This window comes from Telopea speciosissima, unplaced genomic scaffold (assembly GCF_018873765.1).
Source record: "Telopea speciosissima isolate NSW1024214 ecotype Mountain lineage unplaced genomic scaffold, Tspe_v1 Tspe_v1.0012, whole genome shotgun sequence".
Taxonomy (NCBI): domain Eukaryota; kingdom Viridiplantae; phylum Streptophyta; class Magnoliopsida; order Proteales; family Proteaceae; genus Telopea; species Telopea speciosissima.
In genome coordinates this window covers 172,501-182,500 of record NW_025317348.1, presented here as the reverse complement: position 1 = coordinate 182,500, position 10,000 = coordinate 172,501, and the positions used below count along the sequence as shown (strand labels likewise).

Genomic DNA, 10,000 nt, shown 5'->3' with positions numbered 1-10,000 from the left:
TAGTGCTTCATACCTTACTGGACAAGGAAAGAAAGGCAAGGAAGATCAGTACGGGAGAGAAAGTAGATTAGAACCTGATATGGTTGACTACCCAGGGCGTTGGTTGGCGCACTTGGCTGCTTCTCCCTTTGCCTGCCTCTCTTTGTCCAACTCGTGTATCAACGTATGAGAAGATTCCGTGATAAGAGAGATGAGGTAGCCGACCCGGCAATATGACATAAGAAAGATCAGTTCCAGCGGTCGGTCTGTAAAGCAAGATGGCAGGGCCGGTAGCCTTCTCTACTTAACTAACAAGAAGTGGAGTATACGAGTTCCACTCTTGCACTGTCATATTGGTAGCCGTTGTCCGTGTTTGATTGGGAAGTCCAGGCAGAGTGACTCTCATTGCTATCGGTGAAATGGTTCTCTTTCTCTAATCTCTTTGTAGAGGTATACCAAGGGAAATGTATGTGATAGCGTCGTAAACTAGTATAGGCTGAATCAGACAATCAGATAAGTCCAGCCTCAGTCAAGGTAGCAGTGGAGGACTTCCAATGCAGTGCCCGAAAGAATGCTTCGAACGAGCCACAAAGAAAGAAGGAGTAGCGCCATCACTTCCATTCCTGTATTTGTTGAGCCAACTACTCGAAAAATGAAGTATGATAGATCAGCCCCAGTAATTGGTTTGTAAAGAAAGATCATATGAGGTAGGCTACTCCAACAACAAATGAACCTGTCACAAGTCAAGATGTTTCTTTTAGCATTGGGATTGAGTTTGGTGTTCAGTCATCTACCGTACCGTCTCGATTGACAACAAGGAGACATTCCCGCTCGTACAGTTGAGCAAGCTTTCCCGTTCCCCTGTACGAATATGGATCATCAAATAATTTCGTCTGTAAGGCTTGCTTCATCTACCTGACTCCCCTACTACATCTCTTCGTCCGGACCACTGCCACTAACGGACCAGAAGAAGAACAAAGGGGAATCAGGATGAGTACCAAGAGGTCCAATTCCAATCTCTGTTTTCCCAACTCATGCATCAAGAAATGAAGATGAGATAGCCGACCCAGCAACGAAAGATAAGAGGGTTGATTACGTGATAATGAGATATGAATACCCGATCCGGCAATAAACATATAAGAAGATCACACATGATCGGTCAATCGAGATAGGTTACATTGCATGGATAGGGAACGGGGAGAAGATGGGAATGGTCTCTGCCCTTAACTATAACTAGGAATGCAGGTTCAAGTTTTGTCTCTGCTGGTCTGTCTTGTGTCAAGTCCCGGTAGGGAACTGATCGAAGCATCGGTAAATGAATCTATTCTCCAATCTCTCATTTGTAGTCCAACCTGGTATCTCGTGCAGAATTCATGTTTTCAGTCTCAGCTCTTTCCCTACTAAGGCAGGAACAAGCAACGGTTACACTCTGCCGATAAATGGGACAGGAAGAACCGGGTGACCCTCTTTTATCTTCCCTTGTTTACGGTCTGGTCTTTCCAAATCTATTGCTGTCTTACATCCATTAAGCAATGCTCCCCGCTAGGGATGGTCTAAAGAAAGGCCTTCCTGCGGGCATTCTTTAAGCTGGAAAACTGCTGTTAATGATCTTAGTTGACAGAGATTCCCTACCTGGGTCCTTTTTCGTGACTTTCTCTGGGCTAAGGTTTAGGTTTGGATGGGATATAGTGCATGAAAGACCTTTTCCGCTATAGAGCCAATATTGGATCCGATCCTGGCTTAGAGGAAATGCGAAGACGAAATCACATAGGTGTAGGCAGGCTAGCCGCCCTCGTGTCCCACGAAAGGAGCCGAGTCAGGAGCTTGTGCTTGACTAAGAGGGGGAAGCGGTTCAAAAGGAAAGCAAGCTGAGCTCGACCTTAAGAGATCGGTGGAGGTCTTTCCTTTCCTCTCGAGTGGATTGCCTCTACTCTATTAGACTTGACCTTCTGAAAGCGAGGAAAGTAGGTAGGCTAGGGAGATGCTCAAACCTGGGCTGTTATGAGAGCCCGGAAAGCTGGGCTAATAGTTGCTGTTTGCTCTTCCTATTGGGAAGCGGACTAGTCCTGGCAGTCTGTCCCCTCTAGTGATCCTAGCCAGTCCAGTTTCAGCAATGAAGGCCCGCAGCAATCAAGGGAAAGGAGATTCTTCCCCACCAACAGCTGTTCGATAGTCCAATCGTCAGGGTTCCGTCCAATCCTGAGCTCTCAACAGGCCTAGCTAGCTGCCTTAGAAGAAGAAGAAATGAACCCGATTCTCGAGTCTGGAAAAGAACCTTTGGACGGCGGTTCTGGAGAAAACCTGAATCGAACTATTCTTTGGCTTGTTCCAATCCCCTTGAGGTTGAGCATTAAATCACCTCAAGACCAGAAAGGCTTAGTGATCCATTAGTAAATGGGAACACTGCCTCCCCCAGTCCAATCGTTAGGTTTGGTGCGGAATGCCTTCGATCTCTTCCAAAAGTATATACCGAACTCCGATCCCGCATCCCAAGGAGAAGAATGAATCTCAGGTCGCAATGGAATGAGGGCTTAGAAGCCTAATTCAAATCAAATGATGGAACTACTAATTATCTATTTCTATCAGACTTCCCTATTTCTTTTTTCCTCTTCCTCGAAATCGCTATCAATGTAAAGGGGAGTTTAGCGCTATTCTAGGACCTCCCTTTGTACTTTTTTTTCCAGCTTCTTTCGCTTTGAAGCGGCTTGGCTATCTCCTCATCCACAATTCATGGATGTCTTTCGTGCTAGTTGGGAGCCGCACTCGGACTCTGTCCTTTATGCAGTAAAGGCGCTATCCGATTTTAGGTGAGGAATAGGGATTACTCCATCTGAGACATCGACTCTGTTCACCCGATCTCATCCCTTCAAAAGGATCAATCCCACCATCTATTGAGTTACGAACCCGATTCGACAAGTGGAGAACTTATGCCCGTAATGGCTAGAAATAGAATTGGCTAACTCCACTCGCGGCTACTTTTACAGAAAAACAGAAAGTCTTTTGGTCCTAAACCCCGTACATCACCCCTTCGAAAAGGAGCTTCTAACCCTTGTAAAAAGGGCCTGAGGCTAGCTATTCCTGACAAGGAATAGGAATCCCGTTCAATCGTATCTCCTGGCAGAAGATGCCACCCTTAAACCATAATATCCCATCCAGAAGCTTTAGAGGTTGAATCAGAAATCCCATCTCCCCCTGAAAAGGGAGGACCTGCGGCTAGCTTTCCTTCTAGCTCTTCCGTATCCAAAACCCAACTCCCCGGTCTATCCGCTCGTGGCTGTTAGATCCCCTAGCCTTCGATCTCGACCCTCCATACCAACTAGGCTTTTTGTTTAGTTCTCGTCGTTTAGGAACTCTAACTCACCGCCTAATCCGATTGATTTACCTTTCGAGGTGATATCCATCCCATCCCACTTCCAATGCCAAGTCTTAAGCAAAGTTGCCTCCATCTTGCTCTCTAGCCGTAGCCGGGGGAAGGGGCGAAGTGATGCCAAGAAGAAGCAGCTTTTGTTTGTGCCAACCCTCTTTTCTTTTCTCGCCTATAAGTAAGGGGAACTAGAGGTGATAAAGAAAGAAAGGAATGGAGCAGAGGCAGAGAAGACAGGGCTATTGCAGTGGCAGCTATGGGGATTCCTCCTACCACCGAAAGCTAGACGCCAAGGGGGTCTATCCTATCCTCTATCCTAAGCGCGATGGACGAGTACCCGCTCAAGCGAAGACTCAAGCTCGAGTGAAAGTTCAACGAATCCGAGATAGGAAGGACTATTAGTAGGGCGAAGGCTTTTCTAATCTTTAACTGAAGGTAAGGCTTCACTAGTGATATCCCTGGTATGAGTTGAGAATGTCATAGGAAGTCTCCTCTTCTAGGGCCAACTCCCTGTGTTATTGTAGCGAAGCGAGGCTTTTCACCGACTGATAATACCACCAAGTCAGTAGTAGTCCCAATAGTGGAATAGTCTATCCGATTAGACCTCTAGCCGCCCTAGCCTAGCAGAAGCAAGCTTGTTGCGCGCGATTCTAGCATACGCTCGTCGGCTCGTTCCTATCAAGCACCACAGAGTGCTGCGTGAGAAGCTGCTCAGCGCACTAGTGAAAAGAGGACTTACTAACCAACAAAAACTCCTCTTTCTTATTGGCCAACAAGAGATCCTCTTTCTACCGAACCAACGGCTCCGCTTTCTCCCGAAACAAGAGATCCCGATCCTTCCGCGTCCAAAGAAGCAACATCTGAATCATGCGCTCTTTTATCCGTCGAATCAAAAGAAAGAGGGATCATCCCCTGAATAATCCGCCGAATCAAAGGAATAGACTTGTTCTAGTTCCGGGTAAGTAATATTGAACAGAAGTTTCAACTGGAAAAAAAGCAAGCTACCTCTAACAAGCAAGTAGCTACCGCCCGTTCGCTTCGCTTCTGATCTTGCTACAGTGGAAGAGGAAAGAGGAGAAAGGGCTAGTGCTCAGACCTCCCTATGGTGTATGTGCTTATTCCTGCATGTGTTTAAGTTCTCTTAATGAATCTATAGACCGGAATGGTTGGGGTGTGCAGGATCACTCCTGATAGATTCACCGATCTGAGTGTGGTATTTCAATTCCTATAGGATTTGGGCTTAATCCTTAGAGCGCTCTCCGGTGGTGCTTCTAAATTGAAGAAGAGTCGCACTGGTACTTGACTTGATCAATGCGAGTAGCCTTCCAAGTTCTCAATTGGTTCTAATAAAAGCCAGCGACCGACAAAGAGTGCCTTATTCACTTTCGGGTACGACCGGTACACGTCTTGTCTGGCAGACTAGGGTCACCCACCCTCCGAACCATGGCAATCCTTCACTAGCGTTCCCCATGCTCTACAGAGCCGTTCCTTCTGACTGATTCCTTTTCATAACCAGACTACATCAACTACACAGACGAATGCATTAGGAGGAGCAAGAGTCATATTCTGTTCCGTACAAGTGATCAATAAGTGCATCACCTGAGGTATGGGAGGTCGGGAGCTCTTCTCGTGAGATCGATCCAAGGCGAAGGAGTAAACAGACTTAAGAAACCAACTAGCCAACTGGCTACGCCAGACCAACGTCAAAAGCAGCCTATGCCCGCTTATCTTTCTTCTTGCTGGTAGCGACTTCTTCTTCGCCGAAGTCTTCTTCCCGTTCTCGACAGCCTATTGATTGGTATGGTAACAAGGTTCACATACTTTTCCTCACATAGTACCATACATCAAAGTGTATGCGATCTGTCCCGCTGGCATAAAGGCGCGGATCCATCTTTATAGGCTTCTAGGAGTGAAAGAGCTTCCCCAAGCAAGATAGTCTTTATTATAAAAACAGAAAGCAATCTGCCGTACTCGCCAAATTGATTACAGGCTGCCACTCTCAGTTACCGGCTCTTGAACGAAAACCCCGGGCAGAGGGGCATATAAATTAAATGTGTGAAATAAAGTAGCAGCCTTTCCGGGTAATTTTCGTAGCGGTCTCATTTCAAAAATGGCTCCCCAAAACGAAGATGTCGCTGAAACTCCGTATTTTCGAACTCATATTCGTCTAAGTTGGCTGAAAACTTCTTTTAAGTTCTTCCTTTCCGAAAGCAGAATATGGGATTGAAGCCGGAATGAGAAGTAGTTCCGTTTCTATCCCCGATGGGGAATCAAAAGGATGGCTTACGATCCTTATTAGGAGCCAGAGCAGCGTTGAGCTAGAACCTGATCAACTGGAGTGCAACTAGAAGAGGCCGTTGAGAGAGGCCTTTAAAATGAGTTAAACCCGAAGCCCCATGGTCCGATATTATATAAATAAAGAGGATCATCAACGATTCCCTATCCGTTGAAGAGGGATTGGCTGTCTTGTTCAGTTTTGTTTTAGTAGCTCCTCTCCTTCTTGGTCGAGCCAATTAAATCTCCTCACCCTTTACTAAACTAAGAGGGGGAATAATTATAAAGAAAGGGCCGAACCGAGGTCTCTAAACGCCTCGTTACGTATACTCCACTCGCTTCCTTTTAGCTCTTCTTCTTTATAATAAGAACCGATCCGAGCATCACATCAGGCTTTCGGCCTGTATGGAACTAGCTTCGATGAACGAATTTTTTACGCTATGTACTTAGCTTAGAGGAAGGACTAAACCGCACCAAGGGGACCAATCAATCCCCAACCTGTCTGAACCTTTCAGTTGATGTGCTTTCCCCTGCGATTCCACTAGCCCCGTTATTCCACTAGTGCAGGAAGCTGGTCCCGATGCAAGAAGGTCGACCATAGTCCGAGGGTGGGCTCAACTGGTATAAAAAGGATCGGAAGAAGAGACCTACTAGCTTTAAAAAGGGCCTTTTGTCATCTCTACTTTTTCGTCGATCGCTTTATGGAATTCTGTTTCCAATATTCGGGAAGTGTGCCCATGGGTACGGGTGAGAGAATAGTCTTGGTTCTCTCTTTTCATCGAGATTGTTCTTTTCGTGATCACTCTTCAACCTTCCCAAAAAGGAAAGAGGTCCTCTGCTTCATCCTATAGATTGGGGAATTGAAAAACCTTCCTTCCTTTCACATGGAGGAAGAAGGGATCCTCCCTCAACAACTTGACCTGACCTACCAACTGACCTTGAAAAAGAATGAGAATTTCCCTCCGACCGTGGAAAAGCAAATCATGCCTTTGCCGTTCTTTAGTAGTTTCACTATCCATAATGAAATCGAATGCAATCAACAAGCGGTGTGCGCGTCACCCAACCCAACTAGAGCGCTTTAGCGGGAATAAAGGAAAGCAAACTGAGCTGCTTGAGTGCGCTAGGCTAGTGCGCTGAGCCTTCTCATTCTGCTGTGCCCGGGGTGGTGCCCAAAGCAAGCGCGCGTCACGGTGAATTCGCATATATTATGTAATGGTTCTTCCCCTGAACAAAGCGAAGCGACACTCCTATCGGAGCCTTGCGCGCGTCAATGGATCTTACGTCGAACAGGTTACCGACCCGCAAAGCTCCGCAGAGCTGTCGTATGCGGGCACTACTGGGCCCACGGCTTCTCGATGCCAATCTCGCACTTGACACGCAATACACACCTGATTAGAAAGATCACTAGGGAATTGAACCGCTAGTACCGGGGGTAGATTCCTTCTGATCTGATTCCCGAACACCACACTCTCGAAGAACAAATGCACAATACTATATATGAAATGATCTAGTTGATTCAAGCAAGACAGGAATGAGAGTCTCATCAGCTCATGTTGGAGAATCAGTGAAAATAGCAGATTTAGGCTCAAAACAAGGGATGTTAGACATGAAATCAATGGTTTCGGGAAGCCTGTTCCTAGCGCACCGAACAAGCCGTACCGTACCATACTGAGCAAAGGTAGAAAGAGAAAAGGAATGTGAACTCTCTCTTAGGGGGTCTTCCTGTACTGAATGACTGATCGACCCAATAGACTATTATTGCACTACTTGTTTGTGGTCTTCCTTACTCACTGACTTGACTGACTAACTGATTCGGGGAACGAAGCCCCTAGGTAGACGGTTCGCTTGCTTCAGTCATGTCATCAGGGTAAACAAACCTGCTGAAGTCAATCAATGCAGGCATTCGCTTAGCACTACTCTTGCTATAGGTTAGGTTAGGACTTCTATCACACTGTTATAGCTATAGGTAGGCGACAAAGAAGGTCTTTCTCAAGCGTTGTACGTTCAGTTCAATCCATGGTTGGAATGACTGATCAATGGTACTCTGATTCCACTACCGGCTGACTGGACTGATCCAGGTAGCTCAGATCTAGGTTATACAGTTCGGTGTGAGATGGTTCGGTTGGTGTAGTGTGTTAGGGATAGCTGAACAGAGAAAGAGCAGCTTCTCACTGTGCCCGGTTCCCAAAGCATTGAAAGAAGACAAGGAGTGGACCTACCTAGAGGAGACTTCCTTCTACTATCAACTCATACTATCAGATAAGGGTCTACTACAGCTGAGACTGAAAACATGAATTCAAAACAGACACGAGTGGGACCACCTTAGCTAATTGTGATACCCCTGACTAATTCCCTTAGGGCATGACTCAGGAACAGAACAATTCTCTCTTTCTTCCTTTTTTTTGTGCTCTTGCTCGGATAGCTCTCACTATTGGTTGGTTACTGACTGGTTTAGATCATTCTGTTCACTCTTCCTTCTCGGATCAAGGGCCTTCCCCTTACTACACCCACCGTCCTTGGCTATTAGTTACTGAGCTCTTGCTATAGCTGACGGGCTAGGGCCTCTTTCTAGCTCTTGCTCGCGCATTTGGGCTCTACTTCATTCTTTTTCAAAGAACTCCTCCCCTGGCTACTACTCGAATTCATTCCTCTCGGTAAGTGAAGCTCCCTCCACCCGCCGCCCTTCGGTCAACTCAAAGAACAGGCCATTAAGGACATTGTTGAACGCTAACTGAGTGCTTCTAGGTTAAAGGGAAGCACTATACTCACTCCACGGGAACTAGCCTAACGGTTTGCTTCAGATTTAGCATTCCCCTCCCCCTTCCTGGATTTCGCGTTATTGTCTGCTATGCTAGCCTATGATGAAGGCCGGATCGGTATGGAAGCCTGGGCCATAAAGTGTGTTTGTGCGCAGGAGAAAAGGAGGTCAAGGCCATCCCGATAGGTTACCAGAAATCCTCAGCCTTCCGTGACAAGGCGTAATGGCAGTCCACTTCCCCCGGGTTGCGGAATGAAGTCCCAATGGAAGCAGGTAGAGGGCTCTACAAGCGCCTTCTGCCGATCACGGCCCTTGCCTTAAGTGTTGTGCCTATGGACGGTTGGGATTCTGCCGTAGATCGAGTTCTGGATGGGGCGCAGGTCTGATCCTCGAACTCCCAGTCTATCTCAATTCCGTAACAGCTTCTGTAGATCTAGCCGGTTACGGTAAATAACCAAAGAACGAACCAAGTCCCTACTGCTAACCAGTCTTCTTTCCCGACTCCTTCTCCCTAGACCGACCCACCCACCTGCATTCTTTTTCATCGTTCATCGAATTTTGAGCATGAAATTGCCCACGGACTAGACCCGGGCTCGATGCGCCCAGGCTTCGGCTTTTGTCAATGCCTGTCCATTTCCTTTTGTGGGCTGGGTTGTCAGGAAGTGAGCCCGAAAGGGGCGTCCAGACGCGGGTCGAGTATGAATGCTTCCTTTATCCAAACAAGCTTTACTATTCCTTTTCCACCGACCTTGGCTATTTGAGCTGCGGGTTCGGAGTGAGCCGGTTCAATAAGTCTTTCCCGTCTGATCTCAGGATCAAATCTTCAGCATTGAGATGCTTAACGCAGCCGTTCCAGTTTATTGCACTGCAATCAAAGGCGCTTTGGCCGCGGTGCACGCTCTACTCCCACTGCCAAAATTCGCGAAAGAAAGCAAATGTTTATGAAACGTTTGACGCGCTCTACCAATGCTGCGTTTGGGCGCAATCAGCGGGCGAGGCATCTCAGCCTTAGCGCGCTCCTGCACGGAGCCTTGCGCGGAATGGAATGCCCAGAAGGGACACAGAGAAAGTTACCAGGTTATATCACACGGCGAAGCCTGACCCCCAGACTGGAGCAGTTTCAGCTTGTCTTTTGGCCCCTTCTTTCTCATGGACGTTGTAATTGCTTTTCTGTTGGATTGATTGGGAGAGTGGTTCGCATATGATCTCTTCGTTTACGGCTCTTTCTTCCTTCTCTGATTGCTATTTGTTTTCCATCTGGTGGAAGGTTGATTTGGTTTGGTAATCAGATCTCTCTGCTCCCCTTTTCCAATTTGAGTATGCCACTTTGTTTGAGAGTGACGGGTTGAGACCAATTTAGCTAGCGTATATAGAGGATCTAGCCTGTGACAAAGACGAGCAGGTTACCCTTAACTGGTTGTCAGTTCCTCCGCATTTGGATGAAAGTATATATTTTCGATCTGACAGTGATACAGATATAAATATATGGGATCAAACCTTCTCCCCATCTCAAGGAGGGCCTACACTTCTCTTTCCTAGTCGATCTTGCTCTTTGAAGTGGTTGTCAAATGTGAGGCGGAGAGCGAGAGCGATTCTATTTTTCAGTTTCTTCTTTCCAACTTCGA

At 46.9% G+C, this 10,000-nt stretch overlaps 1 long non-coding RNA gene across 1 annotated transcript in view; it reads left to right on the top strand.

Moving 5' to 3' along the window:
- The window catches only part of LOC122647109, a 22,199-nt gene that overhangs the window by 12,070 nt on the left and 129 nt on the right, over positions 1–10,000 (top strand). The window contains exon 2 of the long non-coding RNA XR_006330793.1: positions 6,441–6,447. This is a non-coding gene — a long non-coding RNA (uncharacterized LOC122647109). The remainder of the gene's footprint in view (positions 1–6,440; positions 6,448–10,000) is intronic.